General features: G+C 35.2%; 1 protein-coding gene across 3 annotated transcripts in view; it reads right to left on the bottom strand.

Moving 5' to 3' along the window:
• Positions 1 to 27,080, bottom strand: part of ATRNL1 (attractin like 1) — a 730,944-nt gene that overhangs the window by 181,859 nt on the left and 522,005 nt on the right. The window lies entirely within an intron of this gene.

Below are 27,080 nucleotides of genomic sequence, written 5' to 3'. Positions count from 1 at the left end.
TATGTGGCTCTATGGCCAGGCTCTCTATTCAGTTCCACTGATCTATTTGTCTATTCTTTCTCCAATATCACACTGTTTTGATTACTGTAGGTTTACAGTAAGTCTTGAAGTTGGGTAGTGCAGGCCTCCAACTATGTTCTTCAATATTGTGTTGGCTATTCTGGGTCTTTTGCCTCTCCATATAAACTTTAGAATCAGTTTGTAGATGTGCACAAAATAACTTGCTGGGATTTTGGTCGGGACTGCATTGACTCTATTGGTCAAGTTGGGAAGAACTGGTGTCTTGAGTTTTCCTATGCATAAACATGGAATACCTGTCCATTTATTTGGTTCTTTTTTATTTTTTTCAGCAGAGTTTTGTAGTTTTCCTCATGTGGATCTTATACATATTTTGTTAGATTTATACTAAGTGTTTCATTTTGAGGAGTACTAGTATACATAGTATTGTATTTTTAATTTCAAATTCCACTTGTTCATTGCTTGTATATAGGAAAGCAGTTGACTTTTGTATATTAACCTTGTATCCTGCAACCTTGCTATAATTGCTTATTAGTTCCAGGAGGGTTTTGGTCAGTTCTTTGGATTTTCTACATAGACAATCATGTCATCTGCAAACAAAGCAGTTTTATTTCTTCCTTCCCAATCTGTATTTCTTTTATTTCCTTTTCTTGTCTTATTGCACTAGCTAGAACTTTCAGTACAATGTTGAAAAGAAGTGGTGGGAAGGGGACATCCTTGCCTTGTACCTGATCTTAGTGGGAAAGCCTCAAGTTTCTCACCATTAAACATGATGTTAGGCGTAGGTTTTTTGTAGATATTCTTTATCAAGTTGAGGAAGTACGCCTCTATTCCTAGTTTACTCAGACTTTTATACAGTTTTTGTAGGAAAAATAGGCTAAATGCTTGATTATTTACCTTTACCAATCTTCAAAATAATTACTTGCTAGCATTCTCCAAACATGACAATTTTTATTATTATAAATTCATAAATTTTAACATTTCTGATCTGTTTCAAACAACAGCAGCTATCATCTTTATTAACAGTAGTTTTGTTCATTGTTAAAATTATACTATCTTTGAACAACGAGAACTTCTTCAAATTGGCTTCTGAGTTCTCTGATGTGACCACAAAAGACTTTAATAGCTTCTTTGTCTTTTGCCTGTCCCAGACCTGGAATCAGACCTTTCTCTATGGACCCTTGCTGGGAAATGGTATTTAGAGATCTCATTCTGGACACTAGAGGTATTTATTGCTACTGGGTTGGTCGTTCTTCTAGGAAGTTTTGGGCAACAGAGCTCAGTGTCATAAATTGGATTCCCAAAGAAGCAGACTTCCTGAGAGATGGAATGAGCAAGCAGAAGTTCCTATGCACTAATAAAAATGTGGAAAGAAGAGGAAGGAAGCCTGATTAAACAGAGGGAAGGGTTAAGCTCTGATTCAGGCCCATGAGGAGATCTGGAGCTAGAATGATCTCGCAATAAGCATATTGAGCCAAGAGGGCTAGGCCTTTATATTCCCTCAAAGATCAATCCTTACATATTAGTTGCCCTGGGAAGGGTCATGACCTTCAACAAGGCAGCTCTCTGCTGTTATTGAAATCCCTGAAAGGACTGACAGCTAAAGACAGCCAACAGCACTCCCAGAAGCTAGGGCAACAAGTCTTCAATAAAAGAGTATCTGTGTAGAATATCAGCATGCCCTCCATACTCAGAATTTTTTTAAAGAGGCAAAATATACCATGAATTCATAGTGATATTGCCAATTCAAATTTAAGTCGTTTTACTTAACTTCTTTGAGTTTTTGCATCTCTTTTATCTTACATTGAAAATCTTGATACCTAATGATTTGATAATTACTTTTATGGTATAGTATAATTTAAATATAGAAGTATACATCATATATAATAATAAAATTAATAAAAATAGATTTCTTTGTAGTTTTTTTGTCTAACGGTATATCCCACTAGGGATATACAATCAAATACCGTGTATTTAAGGTCCCTTGAAATAGGTCCTCTCCGTGTGGCTTTGCCACTGACTCAATTCCTTGTTAGGTTAATTTGTTAATTCAGAGGTTGATTTTCTGGAGATTGCTCCTTTTCCTATTTTTATTTAGTTTTGCTTTATAATTGTAACACATTTATATGGTTTCAGGGTCAGCCTACAAAATAAAGAACATTTAAAGAGATCTGCCATCCATCCTTTGCTCTCTTCATGTTAGGCCCTTTTCAGCTCTATGAATAATCACTAAAAAAACACTACCAACAACAAAACATACACAAAAAAACCTTTTTAATTTATCTCTTCATTTTTTAAAAGAAAATATGTTTGCATTTATATATACTTACATTCTCCCCCTTCTTAGCTAAATAGTAGCATATTACACCCACTTTTTTCCACCTTGCTACTTTCACTTAACAATATTACCTGATATCATTCCAAAGAAAATTATAAAAATATTTTAGTAACTGCATAGTACAACATTTTACCACACTTCATTCAATCAGTCCACTATTGATGGACATTTGGATTGTTACCAGTCTTTTTGCTATTACAAATAGTGCTGAAATAACCTTCTGCATATCTTTTCGTATTTTTGACAGTGGTAGGGACAGGTTTGTGGGATCTAATGGTAAGTGTATATTTAAATATAGTAAAATTCTCCTCTACAACAGTTGTACACTTTGCATTCCCAATAAGACATGAAAGTTCCTGTTTTCCCACAACCTCCCTCTTAAGGTATTGAATTAGTTATCTAGTGCTGTGGTAACAAATTACCACAAATTGAGTAGATTAAAATAATACAAATTTATTACCTTAACAGTTCTGGAAATCAAAAGTCAAAAATAGGTCTCACTGGATTAAAATAAAGGTTTTGGCAGGACTGTTTTCCTTCCAGAGGCTCTAGGGGAGAATCTGTTTCCTTGTCTTCTCCATTTTCTAGAAGCTGCCAGCATTCCTTGGAGTGTGGCTCCCTTCTATCTTCAAAGCTAGCAATCACATCACCCTGACCCCTGCTTCCATCATCACATCTCCTCTGCCTGACTCTCCTGCCTCCTCTTTCACTGATAAGCACCTTTGTGATTACATTAAACCTATCCAGATAATCTGGGATAATCTCCATATCTCATAATCCTTAATTTAATCATATATGCAAAGTACCTTTTGCCATGCAAAGTTCTGGGAATTAGGAAGTAGACATCTTTGAGGGCCATTATTCACCCTACCACAAGGAGGTAACAGTCAATCTTTTGGTTTTTTAACAATCTTACTGATAAGCAATAGTAATCGCAGAAAATTTCAATTAGCATTTATTTATTATGAGTGAATTTGGACATATTTTCCTATGTCCTATGTCCTTTGCATTTCTTTCCTTGTGAACTGTCTGTTCATATCTCTTGCCCATTTTTAGAGTTGTTGGTCTTTTTGTTTCCTTTAATTTTAAAAGCTCTTTATATTTTAGGGATCTCAAACTTTTGTCTATGATATATTGCAAATATTTTCCACATTTTTCCATTTTACTTCTTGAAGTTTTTGGCCATGGAAAGTTTTTTAAAAATTTTATATGGTTAACCTTGTTAATCTTTACCATTATTGATTCTGGATTTTGAGTCAAATTTAGGAAAGTCTGGCCACTCTAAGTTTATAGAATAATTCACCTTTGTTTTTTTCCAGTAACATAATGGTTATACATTTAAATTTTGGATCTTTTTAGAATTTGATTTTATTATATTTGGATCAGATTCTGTTTTCTTTTTTTCTATATAGATCTTCAGTTATCCCAATGCCACTTACTGAGGAGTCCGTCTTTTCCCCAAGATTCATATGCCAATTTTTCATAAACTACATTTCCACACATAATTTGATCTATATCTAGATTTTTAATTCTGTTTCATTTTAGATCTTTCTTTTAAACTTTTATAATATCCCATTAATATAATAATAGCCTGTACTTGGCAAACATTCAACCAACAAATCAAATTCAATGACTGAAATTAAAGTATTTTATTACATGTTCATATGTTTTCCCTACCAGAATTTGAGGAGGTTGGGTATTACATTATCCACTTTTATTTCCCTAGTGTCTGGCAATGTTCCTTGCACATTGAAGATAATCAATAAATCATTATGAAAAATGTATAAATGAAAATGTTGGACAGTAAATCTCTGCTAGGATACTTTATGTTTAGATAGCAACGTTGAGTTTGTCATCTAAAAGTAGAAAACCTTATTTGATCCAATAAGAACTCCGAGTGCTAGGCATAGAGGTATTTCTTTCCTCTATAAATGAGGAACTTGAAGTTTGGAAATGCTTTAGTTACTTTCTCAAGGTCACGTAAGTAAAAATAGAACTGAACTGGAATTAAGCCTTCTTACTTCAAATTTAATGTTCTTTACATTAGAGGTAAAGTGACTACATCCTTGGCTTTGATTTCATTCCTTTTTATTTCTCTTTCAATTCTAAAATAACGTTCATCCAAGAGATGTACATGTTACCAAGGTCTAAACTTGATTAATAATGAGATGGACCAATTATTCCCCACCAAAAGGAATGCAGGAGAGCTGAAATAACATTTTCAAAAGACCACTTTTAAACAATATGAGGGTAATATTAATTACGTGTCTGAAGGTGATATTGATAATAAAAGAAGTAAGGTTTTTTTCCAACATTTTTGTTGTTTATAGGTCTTTTACTATTTTTATACTTCACTTTTTTAACTAAAAGATTGTGAAGGCTAATTTTTAAAATTTATATATAAATCTATATGCTCAAATACTATCACAAGGCCCTACATAAAAGAAGCCCAGGAAATGACAGTGCTGTATATCTAGGTACAATTAACAGGGCAAAAAAGAATGAACAAGAGGAAAACAGTGAGTTTTCCTTATTTTGGAATTCTTGGTTCATTGTTTCTAGTGATAAAAGAGGAAAGAAAATAAAATAGATTTTATAAAAAATATATATGAAATTATTATAACAATATGGTTAAAATCCACTATGTTCTTACATTTTAAAAGTACAAGATTTGTTTAGCAAAGTCGCTCCACTAATATGCTATTGTATTTTAGTTGGTTAGACAATATATTAACTGACTGATTAATTCAAGAACATAAATTTTACGTTTGAGCTCTGTGATTCATTTTGAAAGATTTACTGTAATATTTGTAATTTTGCATATTACATATTTGTAATATCACAAGTATTTTTAATTTAAATCAGTTTTATTGTGATTATATTTAAAATCATCATTGATGCTATTAAATTGCCTTATACATTTTATTGTTACTCTATAGATCTATCATTGAAAGATGTATTAGGTAAGCTAAAATACATTTGCATTTAATAAATGAACATTCTGAATCTAGACGGAACGTTCATTTCCAGAATTAAGGTTCCTAAGGGAGAAAACGAAATTTCTGCTTGTGGAAGCTAAACATAATGCTGTATAATCGATTGGTTCACTTAAAGGCATCAGCCATGCTCCCTTTGATGACAGATTAAGTAAATATGAGAGCAGACAGCACAAATATTATGGGTATTATACAGCACATTGTAGTAAAGACTATGAAAATTGGTCATGCTCTAGAGCAAGCAATATGAATGGAAATTCTTTATGAGAAAGGTATTTATGAAGAAATTGAGGAAAATGTTTATATTAATTATACAAGTGGGGAATAAATAGTGATATATAGGGTAAATTAAAACCAAAATAGCATTTAGGCTTTTCCAGAAGCAGGAAACCGTTCCAGACCTTTAAAAATAGCCAAACTTATCATACAGTTTTATTCTTTAGGTAAAGAAAATTTTCTATTTGCACATAAAATGGAAAAATCCAAAGTGAACAAAAAGATACTACAATCCCTCCCAATTTACGAGAGAGGCAAAAATGATGCAGCTGATCACTAACACTAACCAAATGGATTACAGATCAGAGGAGCAGGAGGGCCTCTTAGCCTTTCTTAACTGTATCAAACAGCTTTGACACTTCACGATAGGTAAGAGTGTGCTCCAACATTGCCAGCTGCCCTGGGGTAGATTTCCGGGTTAAACTACGTCAAGAGAACAATAACACTGCATTGTACACGACTCACAAGCTTGACTAACAAAGCTAGCAGGGACAGCCACTGCAGGAGTGGCTTCATGCTCAGGGGCTACAAAGAATAGATAGTTATGAATGGCAGCCTTATTCTCCTCTGATCTTACCATCTCCATCCGTGATATTCACTAGTTCCTTCTCTCCCTGCCACTGTAAAGTAAAAAACAAGGGCATGTCTAATACAACACAAGGACTGATACTGAACTTCGGTCATATCCATTACTTATCCCTTGGTTAAAATCAGTCCCCTTAATAAGCCCTTGGTGATCTTTCACGTAATTTGAATCTAATTCCAATATTACCACTGAGTTACTGATCCAGTTTTCCCACCTGCAAGAAGGGACCAACTTCTTGATTCCCTTTCTTTCTTAACAAACACGTAATAAGAGCAAATAAGATAAAATGCTTTCAGCTATTTGTAAGAATGATGCCCTATAGAAATTGAAGGTGTTGTAGCTGCAATGGAAAGATTCACAGGAACATCATCCTAGCGCCAGTCTGGGAGAAGGAATAGAAATGAATTGGAACTCTAAGCTGTCATCAATAGAGGGTGACATGACACAACAGGAAGAGCTGCGGGCTGTATTGTGTTTCCTTTCTGTCTATGATAACTATGTTCCTTATCAAAGTTAATACTAACTCCTACTGCTCATTAAGGCTGTCAAGTCTTTCACAGTCTCATCTGCCTTATAATTGAAATCCTTAGTTTAATGGCATTATCTCAATGTTATTGCTAGCTATGGAATGTCTTGTGAAGAGTACAACATTAATTTGGCCCCACATCTTTGATAATCGATACTGTCTGGAGTATAATAAACTATAGATACTCATACTTGGACTGAAATATGTTAAGGTAACTTCTCCAACTACTGCAGTTTGTCATAGGCGGCTCCTTACATGGTTGCTTATCACTTCTCACACCTGACTAACCTCATGTTGCTTAGGGTCTTTTTTGTTAGAGTGCAAAAATCAGAATTCCTAACGATGTGCAGTTTCTTTTTCTTTTTCATTTCTTATTCTCAATTAAAACTGGTTATGCACTTCAGTTGAGCTTCCCAGAGAGAAAAATTAGATCAGTATTATAATAAGAATTAAGAAAGTACTCCTAGGATTATAGTCAATGTGTAATTTAAAATATACAACATAGTAAATAAAAAAATGGATCAAATGACCTACATTGCTACCTTAAGTAGCACTTTCCATTAAGCAAAACCTGCAGTTCTTATAATTTAATGTCTATGCAATGCTACTAAAGAAACTATATACACAATATGCTAATAAAATAAAACAATCTCACTTAATGAGTTGTTATTCCCATTCAGGTGTGATGATTTCCTGTTGCTTATTGAATAAATGCCTGGCATAATATACCTAGCAAATACTTGACACTTCACACAGAAATAGGTCAAAAGACAAATAAAACCTTAGAGATAAATACTATAAATTGATTTTTAAAATTTAAACATTTTAAAATGGTTATTTTCAATACTAATATGATAAATCAAGAACTCTGAGGTTCAATTAAAATTTAATCTTTGATGCCTGGGATCTGCTTCAAAATAATCACTGGTGGGCTGAGAGGCAGAGAGGATAGAGGTGAAACAAGATTGGCTATGAGTCATCAGTTGCTAAGGCTGGGCGACGTGATTTATTCCTCGATTTCTCTGTATGCTTAAATTTTTTATTATAAAACTTAAAAATTAATATTTGATATTAATATTTTATTTCTTATTTAATGAGTTATTTCATTAAAGAGGGCCTCATAGGAAGCTGGAAAAATACAATTATTTTATGAAGATATTTTTCCAAAGCTTTCTGGATTCTTGTTTTATAGGCACACATTAGATATACCCTGCTCCTGGCCGTTTATTTTACAATATCCCTCAGTTAATGTCTATGCATATATGCCTATGGAAAAATTAAGATTTGAAGATATGCATACCTATAAATGGGTAGACAGGCTCCACCTAAATTGAAAAGAAATTTAGGTCTCCTTAAAACCAAATACAGCAATGATATACCGCTACCCACTTATAAGAATGACAGAACAAAATACAAAAATCAACAATACCTAGCGCTGGTGAAGATGCAAAGAAATTAGGACTTTCACACGATACTGATGGGAACACAAAATGGAACAGCTACTTTGGAAAATTGTTAAATTAAACATACTTTTACTATACGACCCAGAAATCTTACTTATAGGTATTTAGCCAAGAGAAATTAAAACATACTTTCATAGAAAGACCTGTATACAAATGTTAAGGGCAGTTTTATTCACAATAGCTCCAGACTGAAAATAATCCAAATGTCCACGACCTGGTGACTGGATAAATAAATTGTGGTGCATCCATACAATGAAATGCTAGTCAGCAATAGAACAAACTATTGATACCTTTAATGACATGGATGGACCTTGAAAGCATTACACCAAGTGAAAGAAGCTGGATATCAAAGGCTACATAGTGTATGGTTCCATTTATATGACTTTCTGGAAAAGGCAAAACTATATGGACATAGATCAGATCAGTGGTTGCCAGGGGTTTAGGGTAGAGGGATGGGATTGGCTGTAGAGGAGCAGAAGGGAATTTTCCTCGGTGAGGAACACATTCTCTGTCTAGATCGAGGTGGTCACTACAAGACTGTAGACATTTGTTAGAACTAATGGAGTGTGTAAGACGCTTTTTATTTTTATACTACACCTTTCTGTATTTTCCAGAGTTTCTGTAATCAGAATGTTTGAAATGTTCTAATGATAAGAAGAAACTAACAGTACTTAAAAATTAATAACTGATGTTATTACAACTATATTTCCTTGATAATTCAAGAATACATAGGAAAATAATTAAACAATATGTCAATAATATGTCAATCACATTTCCTCTTAGTATTCAGTAAAAACTGTGGATGTGCATTTATGTATGCATGGACTTATACATCATTCAATATGGTGGGACACTGGAGGTATTTAATCAAATATTGTGATGGAAAGAGTAATCATATATTAATCTAACTATGATAAAATATCTTTATTACTAATTACACCAAAATTAAACTTTCTTTGATGAATCAAAGTATTCTGGGATCTTCTGTTGTTGCAGGTTTATCATCACACGCATCAGTTACTATAATGAGTGAGAGCGGAGTAATGGAACTAGTCTGAGAGAAGGAAAGAAGGAGCAGCAACAGCAGCAGGAGAGGGCATGTCTACAGAGGTGAGGAAATGAATGTCATTCTCCACAGCAGATTCTGACACTGGGAAGACTGACTGTATCATAAACATCTTTGTGTTGTCTGCAGTGACTAGGATAGTGCATTGCATACTTTATTTTTAATTTTTTTGGCCAAATGGATGGGGTCATCAAAATTTAATGTACTGTTAATAAGATTTTATACGAAACTGCTTGAAATTCAATTTACATAAGACAAAATTATTCTATTTTGAGAATGTACTTTCTAAAAATTTCCAAAAACATGCACACAGAGGTCATAATGTATCATTTCAAAGAGAGATTTAAGAGCCACATATACAATACATACTTCAAAAATCCATATAATTTTGAAAGAATGAATATTCTAATGAGAAGTTATCAGCAAAAAACTTAGGTAGGGTATGTGTGGGGACATGGCCCAGGCATATGGGAAACCTCTGCACCTTCCTCTTAATTTTGCTGTGCATCTAAAACTGCTCTAAAAAATAAAACCTTTTAAACAAAAGTATGTAGGTTTAATAATACTCAATATTTGCTCATATTTACTCACACAGAGTACATAATCATTTATACTTACTTTTTCCCTAGGATAAATAATACTTGTGCGTGTGTACAACATACTGGTTGAACAACATTTTCCAATATGGCTACCAAACGATTTTGCTTGTTCAGTCAAAATCACCATCTTTTCTAAACAAAGTTGGTTTTTGTTTGTTTGGTTGTTTTAAGTCTGGGACATTGTGTGTGTGTTTAAGTGCATTAAAGTAAAATAAGGAAGTTGCAAAACTGAGTGATTAAGACACGGCTCTACCTAATTGAGAATAACCAATCAATAAGGCAAAATCGGGCAGTCATAATTACTTTATTACTCAAATCTCTTTAAGATCTTGAACACCAAATTTCCCCCTCACTTCTAATTAAATTGTTATTTACAAGAGTACACACTGTGCTCCTGTATTAATTTCTATATTCTCCGTGTTTGACAAATAGGACGTACACAGTAAATGTTAGATTTGTAAGTAAATAATGAATTAACTAATTAATTAATCTCAACTCTCTATCTCTTGAGCTACCCATTTTGTCAGCCACAGACCTTTGCCTTCACCATCAATATTCTCGCACTGACACCCAGCAAATTTAAAAGAGCTTCTCATATTGGTGTCGCAGAATCTCTTGTTAACTTGATTCTGTATTCTTATTCGCCTTGCTAATATCTACCCCTGAGTAAATCCCACTATCTGCTTTCCTCACTTCTGACTTTTCACTTTAAGGTCATTACAATTCACGCTACATTCCTTCGGGTTTTCATTACTGCTCAGAAATTCTCTTTATCACCTTAAGACAATGGTTTTCATTCATGCATTCTTTTTTTTTTTCCTTTGGCAGGCTAGAAGAATTAGTTGAATTCTACCAGACAGGCAAGTTCTTCCAGGACAAGGGAACAACAGAAACAAAGATAGAGGCAGGGATGTTGGGTGGGGATCAGGTTCTTGGGGTGACATGGGAAGAAATGACTGGATAGGAAGGAAGGGACTGGATCCCTGTAGGACATGGCACATTATCAGAGAAGAGGAGTTTGAATTTTTACTATAAGAGATGAGAAGTCATGGGGGAATTTTGAGCAGGGTGATATGAGCAGATTTGTACCTTGGAAAGATTACTTTGGTAGCCATGTGGAAAAAGCCTGGAAGAGGGAGGGAGGTAGAGGCAGGGAGACCAATAAGGAAGGTAATATAACAAGGCTGGGAACAAAGATCTTGAGTGCTTGCCATCAGAGGAGTAGTGGTGGGAAGGAAGTGATGCATTTAAGATATATTTAGATTGTAGAACCGACAGGGCCCAGCGGTTGGTAGAAAATGGAGAAGAGAACAGAAGGAGAAATCTTGGACAAGCCCCAATTTTCTTTGTTAACCAACTATCATGGCCTTTCCAACAAGTGTGCTACATCTCTTCTGTTATTCTTAAGCTTCAACCTTACACCCTCAGCTCACTGTCTGCAGGTGACCTTACTTCTAACATTACCATAAAAAATAAGATCATCAAAGGTAAACTCCTATCATATGGAACTGCTCAAAATTCCCTTTAATCTTTACTCATCATTTTCTCATCCTTTCTGATCTTTTTGAAATTAATCCTTATACTTGTTTCCTTGATCCTCTCTCTGCTTTCACCTAATGTTCATTTTTTCTTTTCTTTCTTTCTTTTTTCTTTTTGAGGAAGATTAGCCCTGAGCTAACATCTGCCACCAATTCTCCTCTTTTTGTTGAGGAAGGCTGGCCCTGAGCCAACATCTGTGCCCATCTTCCTCTACTTTATATGCGGGATGCCTGCCACAGCATGGCCTGACAAGCCGTGCCATATCTACCCCCAGGATCTGAACCAGCGAACCCCGGGCTGCCGAATTGGAACGTGCGAACTCAACTGCTGGGCCACCCGGCCAGCCCCCTAATGTTCATTTTTTTCCCTCAATATATCTTCTCCCAGTGGAATGTCCTCTTGAACCTGCCAATTTCTTAAACTACCTTCTCATTTCCTTCCTTCCTTTCAACATTATCAATTTCAAAATGGCAGTCTACCCTTGCTGCATCCACCTTCTCATCTTCCACCCAGCCCTTAATGTCTAGTTTCTGCCATGTAATAGAAACTCCTTCCTTAAAAGTCACTAGTGACTGTACTATTACCAAATTCCATCTCCTCTCCTTAGTTCTCATCTTCATTGATTTCTTAGGAAATGGATGACATCTTTTGCCACTTCCTTGTTTTTGTCATATCTCCTTTCCTTAATTCTAACATCTTAAACCGTCTTAATTTGCTTCTTTCTCAGACTGTCATTTGATACTTTCTCTCCTTCAATATGCCTCCAACATTTTAATTGTAGCAACTTTCCTAGATTCTGTCTGTGATTCTCTTTTCTCTTCTCATTTCCATGACTTCAAGTACGTATGAAGAACTCCCAGCTCTCTGATCCCTCCCAGTCTTCGCCGCAGACTCTATCTCCATATTCAGTGAGTGATTTAGTTCTGTAAGTTCTACCTCTTCACAGTTTTCAATCGTTTACTCCTTTACATTTTGACAGTCACTGGTTCAGGACCGAACTTGCCAACTTGTTTCTCCATCTCAATTTATTCTTCAAAACAATTGATGTTACAAAATGCTGCCAATATAATTTTTCTAAAATCAATCATAAAATTCTTCTGCTTAAAAATCTTCTGCATGATCCTTGGCATCTTGTTAAAATTGGCTTGCAGGGGCCAGCCCAGTGCCATAGTGATTAAGTTTGCACACTCCACATTGGTGGCCTGGGGTTTGCAGTTTGGATCCCAGGTGCAGACCTACATATCACTCATCAAGCCACACTGTGGCAGTGTCCCATCTACAAAATAGAAGACTGGCACAGATGTTAGCTCAGGGATAATCTTCCTCACCAAAAAAATTTTAAAAATCTACTTCCATAATAAACCCCTACATCTTTTACCTTGATCCCCATAATTCCTTCCTCCTTCAGCTAACCCTACCTTCTTACAGTTTCACACACATACAACACTCTTTTCTGTCTCTGTATTTTGCTCATTTTGCTCCCTCGACTTGGCATATCTCTACTTTTCCTCCATTTCAACTCTACTCCCACCTCTACCTATTGACATTTTATTTATCTTTAAAGGCCAAGATCTTCCACTATAGTGTTTCTTGAAACATTCAGCAATATCTTGAGTTTCAAATTCTTTTTTTCCCTCTTCTTTGTGTTTATTGTCCTTTTGGCATTAATCACATTATATTTTTTATTAGAGATATTTTATATGTCTTATCTCTCCTATTAGTCTGTAAGTTTCCAGAAGGTAGAGACAACGTCTTTTTCATATCCATCTCCTGTACTGATTTGCACATACAGTTTGGAAAATATCTGTTAAACCAAGTTTTCACAGTATATAGAGTTTCTTTCTGAGACAGGCTTTCCATTATGAAATATGGAAAAATGAAATTGGGTTATTTTTGCTCTTGTTCCTAAGATGTATTGGGGATGAGAAAGGCCTTAAGAAACGACTCCTTTTCCATGAAAAATTGCACACAAACTTTACCTCTATGATACTTAGTCTGCCCTATTTTTATATGACATTAAGGGTTAATCAAGAGCCTTTCTTCATGAACCAAAAATTAAAAGATGTTACAGTAAATATGAATAAAATTATAAGGTATAAATATGAACAAAGGTGTCTAGTATGAAAAGTATAGAACTATGACCCTTGATTAAAAGGAAAATGTATATTAAGACTTGTGGTAAATTTTCAGATTTAACACCCTAAATTTTGACCTAGTTGCTATTTTATTTTCTAAGAAAGCATAGTGTAAGAACATACGAAAATGTTGACTTAGCTAAAGCATAAGATTATTGGTTTCTTAGATTCTACATATAAAATATCTAGCACTACATTTCTAATATCTGGGATTTTACTTTATAAGATTTTTATTTGATTTAACAGCATTTTATAGAATTCTTACAGTTATTCCATTGAGGATATAAACCTGATCAGATGATCTACTAAGTATGTAACGGAAAAAAAGGGGAAATATAAGTTAAATCAGTAACTGACTTTACGTGAAATGTAAGCAAAAAATATATTAAACAGAAACATAAATTTAGCGTGATAGAAACTGCCATAGGAAACTATGGCCTAATAAAATATTTAAACAATAATCAGAAACTAACTATTGCACACTACCAGACACACAACAAATGCTTCAAGACAATCCAAAAAGTTAGAAAAAGAAGCCAAAAATATTACAACTAGCTTTTCATTGTTGTTACTGAGTAAAAAGTGTTAAGATATTAATACTAGTTTTATATCACTATATTAAACATTAATATTTTTAGCATATATACAAGGGATGAGTGTTAAAAGTGTTTGATAGTGCTCAAAAATACCCTACTGTGTTTCACCAATTGTGAAATACAATCTGTGTGTTTTCAGTTGCAGCAGACATAATCTGCCCATTCTGTTGAGCACAAATTTTTTTTGATGAGTCCAATATATTATTTGTTTTATCTGAGTGTAGGTGAAGGATGGGCGGTGGAGTTGGAAAGTCAATCTTTTTTGGAACAGTGACCCCAAGAATTGTTAAACTGTATTTACGACTTTCCAATAAGTGATATTATAGCCCTACTTTACATAGCCACTTCTTACTTGCAAGACTGCTGTATGAAAACTAGCTCATGATAGCATTGGTCCAAATGTGATATGACTGTTCCTTAAGTAGTGTATTGTTGTGCTGAATGACACCCAATATGAACACAGGTGATCAGGGTTACAAGCCTTTTGTATTTGCAAATGTTTCTGTTTATCATATCAGTCACTATAAGGTGAAACCGGGTTATCTTTTCATTGTTGTTGTTTATTTTCATCTTTATATTCTTCTCCATCATAGTTTATATCCATTTAAATGATTTAAGAGAAGACAACATAAAGTTTTAATAGCTCAAGGAAAACTTCCATTTATAAAACTTTAATTTTGAAAGTGCATAAAAATTACAAATATATACTTTAGCTTTGAACTTACTGAATTCTGAATGAAAGATGCCAGCAGTGTTTTACTTATAAGTACAGTTAATCGAGAGCATTTATAAAGTTATTTAAAGATATAAACAGATCACTTTTCTCATGCTTAAACATTTTATGATTTCTGATTATATTAATTTAGGACCATGTAGATTCCGATAATTTAAGTAACATGTTATACTCATAACACTTCAACAGGTTCTGTTCACATCATGTTAATTCTGAAGAATCATCTTTAACTCTTAATTCATGCTCTATTCAATCATGAAATTCATGATAAATCTGTACTAATTCCAAATCTTATATTTCTAAGAAAAATTTTTTAAATGTTGTCTGCTAAATGGTCTTGGTGAAGAAAGATATTTCATAATTTTAAGAGAAAGATGAAGAAAATTCTAAAATGCAACTGGGAATCCAGATTCTTCTTTACTTCAAGAATCAAATACGTGCCTATAAAAATCTATTTGTTCTAAATAATTTTCCTAAAATAAGAAAGTCTTTATCTTTTAAAGCATTTATTATGAGGAATATGAGAAGATGTGACCTTAACACAGTTTCTTTCACAGTAGAGAGAAGGAAATTCACCTTCTCTGTCTCCTGGGCCCATGGATAACTATGTGCCATAGGACCTGGGTCTTGTAGAAGTTCTGGCTGAGGGAACTCATGACTAACGCTGCCCTCTTTGAACTGGGAATGTGCCTAGAAACCAGCATCAAAGCCCAGGGTAAGGATTTTACAGGAGCTTGGTCTAGAGATATCTATAAACACCCAGAGGAAGATTAATATAGTCCCTAAAAGAGTGTCCTTGGACTCTCTGGCCCCCAAGAGCTAAAAAAAAAGCATAATCACTGGCCTGAGTCCTCCCTGTTCCTGAGCCTTACGGAGCACAGGAAGGTCAATGGGGAATTGGTGGCTTTACTATTTCTATACCACCAGTCCAGTAACAAGTAGAGAGACCTCTCCCCCAGCAGTTGTCTCCCACCCTCTCAGAGGTTGCCAAAGCTGGAGTCTCAAAGTAGGGACAATGAAAATAACAAGCCAATACGAAGAGGAAGAACAGCAACCCAAACAAAGAGAACCTGTGCCTAGTAAAACAGAGCTGCTATAGAAGAAAAACTATGCTTTAAGTAGGGTCCTCCCACTACAAAATAACCAAACTTTTAATATTTTTTAATGCAATGCTGAGATTGCAAGCTGTAAGGGAATGTTCCAGGGCAACCAGCTAAAATTGGAAAGGAGAGCAGAGAACAGCAAGCAAAGATGAAAGCAGAGCTGGCCTGAAGACAAGAGATGAGAAAAGTAAGAAAGCTGAGTTTCAGATCCTCGCACTATGCCAGGGACCCTGGAAGAAGTGCTTAAAGAATGAGGCCCCTGGTTTCCAGCAGAAGCAATCCTCTTTAGAGGAAAGCACTCTTTATTCAGGCCATTAGAAAACGGCACATAAGATCAAACAAATAAGAGCTCACAAAATCACCAAACACACAAGGAAGAAGAGACTTTCAAAAAAACTGCTAAGCAGATTTGGAAAAGAACCAAATAGAACTTCAAAAATGAAAAAACTATGTGTTGGAAGCTATCCAATGGATAGGGTAGAAAGCATATTATACACTACTGAACAAAAAATTAGTGAATTGGAACAAGGCTCTGAAGAAATAAGCCAGAAGAAATACGGAGAGAGAAGAAGGGAGACACAACTGAGAGGTTAAGAGATTTTGAAGATAGGGTGAAAAAGTTCAACATGCATCTAATCAGAATCTTAGGAGAATAGAGAAAATGGAGGAGAGGAAAATTCAAAAGGATAATAACTGAGAATTTTTAGAAGGAACCTACTACTCGAATCTTTAGACATAAGAAACACAAAATATGTCAAGCAGGATAAATACAAATAAATTTATGTTTAGGGAAATCATGGTAAAACTGTAGAACACCAAAGACAAAGAGATTTTAAGAGCCATTGGAAAGAAAAGACAGATAAGCTACAAAGGAATGACAATTATACTGTCAGAAGATTTCTCAGTTGCAACAATGGAAGCCAAAAGCCAGGACAATTTTCATATAAACAAAATGTTTGAATATGGCCCTCCCACTGCAAAATAACTAGATGCTCGAGAAAGAGTATTTTAAAAATGTTTCTCCAAGGCATTGAGAGAAACTGAAGCGGGAAGCAGTGAGCAGCAAGCTGACTAAGAGGGTTTATTATCAACAGACATGCATGAAAGGAACTTCTAAAGATAAATAATAGGAAGGTGGAAACATTTCAGAAGGAAGCTCTGACTGCAAAGAACAGTGAGCAAAGAAAATACTGAATATGTAAGTAAATTTAAACACATTGATCATTTAAAACAACAATAACAAAATAATGTTTAATTCAGGGGTGAGAAAGCTCACAGAACTACAGAAAAGATAACTATGACACGTAATTGGAAACAAGATTTAAGTAGTTTTTAAGTTCTTCTACTGTTTGGAAAGAGACAGAAATGTTCATTAATTTCAGACTTAATGTCATGTCAAAATTTTAAGAGTAATCACTAAAAGAGGAGGAATAGAGTGTGTGACAGGAAAATCAGTTGCAAAAAAAAGGGAATATTGATTTTTTAAAAAATCTTCAATTCAAAAGAAGGCCAGCAAAGAGGGAAAATAATAGAAAATTCAGGATAAATAGAAAGCAAGGGTAATGTCTGAAAATATTACTAAGACAGTCTGATTAATAGAGAAAATACAAAATTTTAATAGCAATATTTGGAGCGAAAAAATCTGTAACTGATATTTTATGAATGTTTAATATATTTGATTCATAAATAAGAAGTAGAGTGTTTCAATAGAAAGATGAAGAAAGATATTGAATAAGCTATTCTATCATTTTCAAATTTTGTGTAACTAATAAAGAATTTCTTGTAATAGAATTACTATCAATAAATGCCATTAAAATAGAAGAAGACAGGGGCTGGCCCTGTGGCCAAGTGGTTAAGTTCGCACGATCGGCTGCAGGCGGCCCAATGTTTCCTTGGTTCGAATCCTGGGCGCAGACATGGCACTGCTCATCAAGCCACGCTGAGGCAGTGTCCCACATGCCACAACTAGAAGGACCCACAAGGAAGAATATACAACTATGTACTGGGGGGCTTTGGGGAGAAAAAGGAAAAAAATAAAATCTTTAAAAAAATAGAAGACAAAGGAATAATGATCAATAAAATGAACTAGGACAAATGCAAATGGTTAAAGGCAATATGAAGTATTCAATTTCACAAGTAATAAAACATCTGATTAAGAGATGACAACATTTATGTATCAAATTAACAAAATTGTTTTTAAAATGCTTTAAAAATAATTTTTGACAAGGATGCAGGAAAATAGGAATTCTCAGCTTTGCTAAAGATAGTATGAATAGGGACATATCTGGAAAGTAAATAAGCAATATATCTCAAGATCCATAAAAGGTCATAATTTTTGAACCAGCAATTTTTCTTTTATAGGTTAGGATCAAGAGTTATGTACAAAAATTAATTATAGACTTATCTATAATAGTGTGAAATTAGAAGCATGCTAATCAAAAATAAAACAGGCAAATAAATTATGTTAGACTACAAAATAATTAATATGGCATTTAAAAATCAAACAGCAATAAAAACAGAATGTAAAATCACATATAAAATATACTTTCAATTTTGTAAAAATACGTCTACAGAAAAGGGAAATGTTACCGGAAGGAAATAAAAGTTCTGGTAGTGGACATTTATGGATAAGGAGATTACGAAAGATTTTAATTTTTTATTTTGATTATTTCTGCATTTTTTTTATTACAATGAGGATTTATTATTTATATAGTCAGAATATTAATGGTAAATTTTGATAAAGTAGTTAAAATATCAAATATCATAAGACAGCTATACCACTCCGAAAAATAAGAATCCCAGGGAAAAGTAAATAAGCTGCTCAAGCCAAACACTGGAACTACTGTCCATGAAGATGGCAGGCCAGGAACGAAATGCCAGGGGGCCACTGGCTGCGCCCAAGAGCAGAGAACTGGGCTCATGCTTCTCTGGGAGCAAAGCCAGCAATGCTCTTAGCATGAGAGCTGCTCCCTGTGTCCGGCTTAGACTGGAACCGTGTGCCTGTGACCTTGGGTGAGAGGTTTCTTACATAACGCACTCAGGTGAACTGCCTCAATTATTCATGACTATTTGAGCACCTGGAATCAAGGACTATTACCTGTAACTCTATACTTACAAATAGCTTTACCAGGAAAAATATTCCACAGACACATTACAGCCTAAGATATATTCTCAATTTGAACTAAAATCAGTATGTTTAAAGCATAATGTGAGAGAGAAATTCTTGAGCTAATCTGAGCTTCAGCCCTGGTTCTTGCTCTACTAGTGGCTGAATTTGTGATCTTGAACAAAGGTCTTGCTCTTGCAGAGCCTCAGTTTCCTCAATAGCAAATAGGAAAAAAAATCTGCTTTGCCTATTTATAAGATTGACCTAAGGCTCAAATGAGATGGAGATAGTGTACGTATATAAATTCTGAAAAACAGTTTCCTAAACTCAATTTAAACGTTTCAATTGTTTCCATGACCTAGGAAGATCAAGATGCTTACCTTGGCATATAAATCCTCACTTCTACTGTCTGGAAAGCTCTCTGTAGTACATGCTTAATGACCACCTAAGTACTAATCTTGCAGAATATACCCCAATGGTCATCTACATTTTCAAAAATTGAAATGTGGATAAATTAATTATGGTGGGTTAAAAGGTAACAGAGCAGTCCAGAATATGTAAAACATGCATAAGAGTTTTTGTTCCCTAAAACAGAAATAATAATTAGAAACATTCATTTTGAATAACTGGCAAAATTTCAAACCCCTAACATATGCAGAGTCAATGTAAGTGTCTAAAAATTGGGAAAAAATAACCCACATTTTATACTTTCACTTTATTGTTAGTTATTTTTTCCTTGTTTAAAAAAAAGCAGTGCATGCCACTAAAGATATGCAAAAAGAATAACCCATATATACAACCCACCTAGATACAACTATTTTTAAAAACTTTTTAGACCAGATCCTTTTCTATGTTTATCAAAAATTAGATCACATATTTTCTTCTTTGGGGGGCCAGCCCTATGGCCAAGTGGTTAAGTTCGTGCGCTCCACTTCAGCGGCCCAGGGTTTCACTGGTTCGGATCCTAGGCACGGATATGGCACTGCTCATCAGGCCATGCTGAGGCAGCATCCCACATATGCACAACCAGAGGCACTCACAACTAGCACATACAACTATGTACTAGGGGACTTTGGGGAGAAGAATTAAAAAAAAAAAAAAGATTGACAATAGTTAGCTCAGGTGTCAATCTTTAGGAAAAAAAATTAGATCACAATGTATATACCTTTGCGTAACATATAATAAATTAACTGACAAACCCTTTATTGTTGGCCATTAAAGTGCTTTCCAATTTTTCAGTATTAGCAGTATTCAGTAGCAGGGTAAGACTAGTTGGCTAAAAAGTAATTAGAAACAAAAGTAGAAACAAAGAATAATATCCCAGAAAAAATTGCCAATGACACTAAAGACTCATATAAGTTTATAAAAGTGCTAACTCCCTCACGCCTGCCTTCCCACCACTACTCCCCCCAGAAAACCAGAAATAGGGAATGTACATGTTTAGCATCATCATCATTTCAACCCAAAGGGCTATAAATTGTTTGTGATCAAATTGTATGCAATACTTCTGGTGTGACACCAGATCTAACAAGGCTAGCCAACCTAAGTCACTTAAGGGGCACTGGGTGCTTTCGTCTCAGTTTCCTATGGTTTCTCTCAGTTACTCAGGAACAGTATGCATTTTGTTGTTTGAGAAGACATACTAGCAGAGAATGCGACTATTATGCATCTCAATGAATAAACACAATAGCAGCAGAAGTTCTAGAGCTATTATAGTGCCGTTAAAGAGAGAAAATCATTTCCTATCTTTCTGTTTGGACCCTACAATCATAAAATCACTGGAAAGACTTTCAGAATGAGAACATTATACTCAAAATAACCTTAAAAACATAGTCCAGAATCCGAACACTTCTGATCACTTGTACAGCTATCACCCTGGTCTTGCCACCAGCCTTTCTTGCCTGGACTCCTCCAGTAGCCTCCTAACAAGTCTTTCTGCTTCTATCCTTGCTCCTAGTGGCAGAAACTGTAGGTTGATTTCCACCACCCCTCAGTTACCAGGTCAGTTTCCCAGCTGACTTCCAATGCCAAAGTTTGCATTTCTTTGCCTGCAGGCTTTCTCTTGCCTCCTAGGAAGCGGCCCTCACCCAGTGACTGAAGGGAGTCAAGGATAAATACTCAGCTCTGTTGCCCCTGGCTTCCATGGCTTCCATGGCTGACATGTGTTTTATCCTGACTCCCACAGTTTCCCCAAGTGGATTAAGCTTTAGTTGTCTGTAGTGGTACTGGCTGGCTTTCATTTCCTTTCTCATGGCTCCACTTCCTTACCAGCATATTCTTCAGCCCCAAATGAAGAAATTCCTTGTCTGTGTCTGCTTCTCAAGGAACCATATGAATATATCTCCCTTCAAACTATTCTCAAACTAAAAGGCAGAGCGATCCCTTTTAAAACAGTCAGATTGTGTTGTCTTCGCTCAAAACCTTGCAATCGGGGCCAAGCCCAGTGGCATGGCGGTTAAGTTTGCACGTTCTGCTTCAGTGGCCTGGGGTTCAATGGTGTGGATCCCAGGCGCAAACCTATGCATGGCTTGGCAAGCCATGCTGTGGCAGGCATCCCACATATAAAGCAGAGGGAGATGGATATGGATGTTAGCTCAGGGCCAGTCTTCCTCAGCAAAAAGAGGAGGATTGGTGGCAGATGGTAGCTCAGGGCTAATCTTCCTCAAAAAACCCCCAAATATCCTTGCAATTGGCTCTCGTCTTCACTCAGAATCGGATGTCAAAATCTTTGAAATGGTCTACAAGGTCCTATATCATCTTCCTACTCCCACACCCCATGCTTGCTGTTGCATGAACTTGCCAGGCATGCCCCTCCTTAGGCCTCTGCCCTAGCTACTCCTTAGCCTGGGACACTTTTTCACTGGGAATCTGATGTCTGGTTTACTCCTTTCCCTCTTTCAAGACTTGCTCAAATCTCCACCTTCTCAACGAGGTCACCCTGACAACCACCATATTCAACATGGCACACTCTCCCCGACATCCACAAAGCACTCCCAAAACCCTCATCCTGCTTTATTTCTTCTTTTTCTGCTGCATTTAACCACCCTCTAACATATTAAATAACTTACTTTCTCCTGCCAGAATAGAAACTCCACAAGGACAGGGTTCTTTGTTGTGTTCCCTGATGTTTCTCAAGCTCTTACAACAGTGCCTGACACATAGGAAACATTCTATAAAGAGCTGTTGAACAATGACCATAAATTATCATGTTACTGCTTGGTGGAAGAAAAATGACACATATATACTATGTGCTGCACATCACTGCAAAAAATAACCCTCTTTTAAGATAAGCTTAAAATCAACCAAAAATTGTTTGTATGTAAATTCACCTTCTAAGTGCATTTATTAAATTTTAATAATGCTTTTAATTTGTCACTAAAATATAGGAAAATACAATGATTCAGACTTGCTAATAGATAATTTAGGGGTAATTATTCATACTATATATATTTTTTTCACTCAATAAGTATTTTACACCTACAGCTTTACAGAAAGGTCCTAGAAAAATTCAATACTCCTCATTCATTAAAAAATATAATTAACTTACACATAAAAATTTTAAGAAACACATCTACTTCATAGAATAGGACACTTTGGTGTACAGTAGTAGACAATTACCTATAGATGTTTCAAAGGTAATTCATTTCATATGGCACCTTATATTCTCCCCATGACTGTACAGAAGTGGAACTCAGAGTGGCACATAAGAGTCAAATTTAATTTAAAAGAAATTCATTCCTTAACTTACCACATTATGAATACTCAGTGAATATTTACAGAACAGTAGTAGCCAGCTAACCCATGGCTTTGTGTTGAATTTAAACACTGAATTTTTTTAAAAATCCAGCAGAGGAACTTTAAAATTACTTTGATTTCTAGGTTTAAATAAAATCCTTAACGTGATTTCAGAATAGACCTAGGCTTCAAAAATACATTGTGTAAGCAAATCAATAAAGCACATCATAATATTTTATATATATATATATATAAAAGAGAGCTGGACCAGCCACCAGTATACTCTAACAAAGGAAAATAAATCTCACATATATATGTATATGTATCAGATAGATAACCTCTACTTTCTAGAATTACTACTACAAAATGGTTAGCAAAGGAGAAAATAAAATATAATTTTAAACATTCTGCTTCTACCTCTGTTATTTTCTAAAGTATGTCAAAGGAAGAAATTCATAGTTAGCTGCTGAAATTTACTCTTGATATTTAATTTTTATAGGAAGAAGTAAACAAAGGTCTAAAAGAATCCACCAAACAATAATATTTTCAACTTGAATTTTAAAAAATGTCTGAGGTGTTGATTTACTTGAGATCACTGAAAATATACGGCTATATGGAATTTTAAATATCAGAAATCACAATTATGTACCAAGATGAAAGAATTCTGATGCTGAATTTAGAATTTTGAGGATGGAGCATGAAGGTACTCGATTAACAAAACTACCACCTTATTAAAGTGAATGTTAAAATACTATATATTCCCCCAAATTGATCTACAGATTCAACACAAATACTTTCTAATTAATTCTAAATAATTTCTTTGCAGAAATTGACAAACTTATCCTAAAATTCATGTGGAAATTCAAGGGATCCAGAAGAGCCAAAACAATCTTCAAAAAGATCAGAGAACTCACATTTTCCAAGTCTAAAACTTACTACAAAACTACAGTAATCAAGATAGTGTGGTACTGTCATATGATAGACCTATAGACCAATGGAAAGTATTGAGAATCAGGAAATAAATCCTCATATTTATGGCCAATTGATTTTCAACAAGGTCCCAAGATCCTTCAATGGGAAAAGAAAGTCCCTTCAAAGAGTAATGAAAAATTACCGTATGACCCAACAATTCCATTCTTAGTTACACACCCAAAAGAAATGAAAACATGTGCCCACCCAGAAACTTGTGAATATTCATAGTAACATTTTTCAGAGTATCCATAGAGTGGAAACAACCCAGATGTCCATCAACTGATGAATGTATAAACAAAAAGTGCTATATCCATACAATAGAATAATATTGGCAATAAAAAGAAATGAAGGACTGACATATGCCACAACATGGATGAACCTTGAAAACATTATGGTAAGTGAAAGAAGCCAGTCACAAAAAACCACATATTGTATGATCCTATTTATATGAAATGGAATTAAAATATAGAATACATGAATCTATAATGACAAAAAGTAGATTAGCGCTTGCCTAGGGCTGAGAGAGAGGGTTGGGGGAAAAAGAGGGGGAGAGACCACTAAAGGGCATGGGGTTTCTTTTGGGATGATGAGAATGTTCTAAAATTGATTTTGGTGATGGTTACACAACTCCGCATGTACTGAAGACCATCAAATTGTACAATTTAAGTAGGTGAATTGTATGGTATATGAATTACGTTTTAACTACATTTTAATAAAGCTCTTTCCAAAAAAACCCAACAATATTGTACATTAATAAGTAGAAATTGATTCCCAGATAAAAAGGGCTTTCTAAAGGAGAGTATTCAGATAAGTAGTTTTATTCTTTGACATTTTGAATTTAAGTTTCTGAACACAAGTGGTACAAAAGAAGTAGAGGCACACCAGTCATTCATATAACTGAGGAATAAGAAAAGTGAGAAAAATAATAAGAATACCAACATTAACATAATGCTTTATGGAATACAAAGAACTTGTACATAGAGTCCAGCAGCCAAACAAATGACAACCCAGAATGAGTCACTTTTTCTGTTCCCTGACTTCAAACATAGAGATAACTCTGAGACGACTCTCAGAACATACTCAGCAATTCATACAAAATCTTGAGGAAACACTTAGAAAGATGGGAAGTGGTTAGGGCTCTTGTAAGGAGTAGAGGGGCCTGCACTAGCAGAGGGCCAGAGTCCACATTGTCCTGGATGGACTGATGCCTACCCTGCTTGCTGGGGGCAGGAAAGCAGTACAACTAGCCCAGTGGCAGCCCAAGGCTGCACACTATTGATAGAGCAGCTCTAGAACTAGGGAGGGGTGAGGAATCCCGCAGCCAGACAACCCCTAAGCAATCACTTCTCCCTACCTAACTGCTGACCTGGCATTTACATCAGAGGGAGGCTACCATCTGATAAGAATCTTGGGAAGGAGGTACTAGAAAGTTCTCTGTGGAAAAGGGACACCTATGGCAAATAAGCTGAAGTGTGTGAGGCAAGATTATATACTATGGGCAGCTTCCTCACCTCCCACCACTAAATTACCTGTAAGAGCACAATCTATAGGCAAGAATTTTATCTTTCTTCCTAAGTAGATATTGATAACTACAATAAAATATGTGTACATAGAAAAAAATAAAGGAGACTTCTCAAGAGTGTAAGCACCATGAAAGAAACAAAAAAAGAAACTATACCAAAGTAAGTAAAATATCATGGAAGACATGGAACAGTATTTAAATTAAATATAATAAATGGTTTCAGAAAAATAAGGGAGGGTATTAGAAATATGAAGTATCCACCAGCAGTTATGAAGAAAAACCAGTTGCAGGTACTAACAACAAAATACATAATTGTTGAAATGAAGTTAATGAACAGGTTAAATAGCAGAAAGGATACACTCTCAGAAAAAATCAGTGTACTGGAATGCCAGGTAGAGGAACGTTCCCAGAGGCATCAGGAAGAGATAGAAAGTGGAAATAATGAGAGAAACGTTAAGAAATATAGATGAGAAAAGAAGTGTCAAGAGTATCTAATAGGAATTCCAGAAGGAGAGAGAACAGAATAAGACATATTTAAAGAAACAGTAACCAAAGATTATCCCGAATTACACAGTTATAGGGCTGCAGATTTGAAGTGTGCATAGACTGCCAAATCAGAGGATATATACATATCAGAAAGAAATTTAATAAGACTGAGAAATGAGAGACTATTCTGAAAGATGCCAAGAAGGAGATGGAGATCATTTAAAAAGGACAAAGAATCAAACTGGTATCAGACGTAAGACACTGGAGCGATTATTTTTAAATTTTTGAAGAAGAGAACTTTGAAACTGAATTTTATATCTAATTAAACTGCTATTTACATATGAGGACAAAATAAAGGCATTGGTAGGCATTTAAGATCTCACAGAGTATGACCCATGAAATTTCCCTTTGAAAAATATCTTAGAGGATTTATGTTAGTGAAAAATCAAAGAAATGCATGAGCAAGCAATTAGATACAAAAAGGGGAGTAACGAAAGTTCATTGTTATTTAAATATGCCATAATAAAGAAAAAAGTACATCCATAATATCTGGATAAAAAATTCCAGGCACTATTAACGGAGGGTGGGAGGAACAGAGGGAGTTGAGAGCATACTAAGGTATTAATTTGGTTTGAGATAGGCAGAGCAGGAATATGTATTAATAAGCTTTAGACATTGACAGGAGAAAATAACCATCACTATGAATCTTGATAAGTAAGGTAACTATTAGAAACATAGAAACAGAAAATGCAACATTCAGTTTAGCAGAAGAAAATCAATTTATCCAGAAGCAGCTGGGCAATAGAATCTAAAAGAAGCGAGGCTAGTAACAGCAAGAGCACACACACAATGGAGCAGCTAATATAAGCCTTGGTAGAACAGTAATTATTGCCAAGGGAAGCAGGTTAAACTTACCAATCAAAAGACAGACTCACAGAGTGAGTGGAAAAATGAAAAGCTAACAGTCTTTTCTACAAGGGACACGTGTGAAACAAAAGGATTCAGAGAAGTTGTAAATAAAAAAATAAAAGAGGGGCCGCAGTCTGCTTTGCGTACCTGGGGTTCGCAGGTTTGGATCCCGAGTGTGGATGAGCACCGCTTGTGAAGCCACACTAAGGCAGCCTCCCACACAAAATAGAGGAAGACGGGCATGGATGTTAGCTCAGTGACAATCTTCCTCAGCAAAAAGAGGATGATTGGCAGCAGATGTTAGTCCAGGGCCAATCTTCCTCACATACACGCACTAATAAAAATAAAAGAAAGACTACCAGGCAAATAGGAACTA

Source organism: Equus quagga, chromosome 2, assembly GCF_021613505.1.
Source record: "Equus quagga isolate Etosha38 chromosome 2, UCLA_HA_Equagga_1.0, whole genome shotgun sequence".
Lineage (NCBI taxonomy): Eukaryota > Metazoa > Chordata > Mammalia > Perissodactyla > Equidae > Equus > Equus quagga.
Note: the sequence above shows the minus strand (reverse complement) of the source record. Positions and strands in the feature narration are given on the sequence as shown.